Source organism: Diuraphis noxia, unplaced genomic scaffold (assembly GCF_037042655.1).
Source record: "Diuraphis noxia isolate RWA-SAM2 unplaced genomic scaffold, SU_Dnox_SAM2 contig0001, whole genome shotgun sequence".
NCBI classification, from domain to species: domain Eukaryota; kingdom Metazoa; phylum Arthropoda; class Insecta; order Hemiptera; family Aphididae; genus Diuraphis; species Diuraphis noxia.
The window spans coordinates 15,276,297-15,278,432 of record NW_028301711.1 but is presented as its reverse complement, the minus strand read 5'-3'; positions in this window follow the sequence as shown (position 1 = coordinate 15,278,432).

The following is a 2,136-nucleotide window of genomic DNA, read 5'->3' as shown; positions in this document are numbered from 1 at the left end:
AATACTTAAGCAATATTATTTAAAATACTTAAACTCCTATTTAATACACAAATATGTTTATATAACAATAATAAGTAAAAACATTTTATTACTACTAAAACAAAATCTAAAATTATGTTACTAAATTATACAATTATAGTTCAAGTAACAAATAGTGAACAATAATAGCCTTTTTGTTAATTACATAATTATTTTTATTTACATTACTATAGAACTATATTTTTCTAAGGTACTGTGGCAATGAGTTAAAATTAGTTGGACCTAAATAGTCCACAAACTTTTTCCCAATACTTTTATTTTAGTGTAATTTACTTGCATGTCATATGACCTATTTTCTCTTCTGTTATTTTTTTTTGGATACTAAATTTATCAATTTGAAACATAATAGAGAATCGCATGTACTTATAGATATCTGAAATACCGAATAAAATCTGAACACGTTTATATTATACGATTTAAATATCATTTAATGACAAATTACTATATTATTAATTTATTATGTTCAGTATATAACGTGCGGTGAAAGTTATAATAATGACCACGCCTATAATAATTATGATCGTATAATTAATATTTAACACACCACCACAATGGTGGAATCGTCATAATAGTAATAATATGGCATGGCGCAACCTATTCAGACCTTCGTGCGGTGTTGCTGATTTATAGGGAGGGATCAAGGGGCGGACTGTTGGTCACAATAGGTCGGTGCGTCTTAATTAAGTCCCACTAAACAATATCCATCCACCGGGTATATAATATAATATTATTGTTGTTTATTTTTATTTTTTTAGGATTTCTGCCATAGGTAGGTAATATAGTATCATATAACTGCAAATTGCAATAGACCAACATGATATATACGCTCCGTTCTACTAAACTTTGAACATATACGAGTTATGACTCATAAACTAGATATTCATCTAAAATTTGATTTTAAATTTTTATATTTTAAAGCACTATTCTGCTATTACTACACATCAGTAACTCAAATTAATTCGAACCGTGAAATTCGGTGCAATCGAATTGTACACGCCTAAGGTTGTATCAAAAATAAATAAATAAATAATTATTTAATAAAAATACGTACAAATAGCTTATATACAATTTTATTATCAAAGTAAACTTCATTTTGAATAAATATTAATTCATGAAGAAGTGTGTCACGTAAAACACATTATTAATATTATGAAACAAAAAATACGAACAAATAATTTATTAAATGTGAAGTCGGCCGAGGTGTTCCCTAATTGAACGTATTTAAAAATCGGTTTTCGTGAAAAAAATATTTGTATTATAATATCGCTTTATTAATTACTCTTAAAATATTATCTTATTCGAGTCATTTAAAATTTTTTTACACCATTTTGTTACCTACTTTTATGTAATATAGGCAATGTAGCCAAAAACTTCAATGAAGTTTGAGTCCGGTACTTATATAGGTATATTTACGTAAAATGATATTTCTTTTCAGCTTCCACTATAAGTGTGGATATTATAATAATCAGTTCTTGAGGAAGGAACTCATGATTTCGTTAAATTTTCGAAAACACAGGTATATAGTTCCTTTTTAGTGTGAATAAGGACTATTTATTGGAATTTCGTTCATTTATTCTTAAGTATAACAAGGAATTTAAATGATTTTTAATAATGTTTTTATATATATATATTTTTTTTTATATAAATTAAATCAATATAATTGAAATTATAATACAGTAGTAGTAGTAGTCATTCGATAATTCGAAAAGCTCCATAAATTGAACTAAACGCCAAGTCCCCCGAGAAAACCTCTATAATTAAAAAAAAAAAAAGTCTCCTTGATAATTCGAAATGGCAAAGCACACTCTACAATTCGATTTTTTTCACGAACTTCTTTAATTAGAATTTCTTTAAACGCGATTATATGTATGTAAGTTCATGTGTATATAAAGATTGTGTACAATCTATTTAACGTGCTCGTAATGAAATTAATAACAACGGTGGTTAAATATTATCTTTATCTTAATTTATAAAAGTTATCGTATATTATCTACCTAATCTAAACTTAAATCATATCATTTTACAAAAATAAACTTCTGCAATGGGTAAACCTTTATTGAAATAAATTGGATAAAACGTAGTCAGTCGCGATACGGA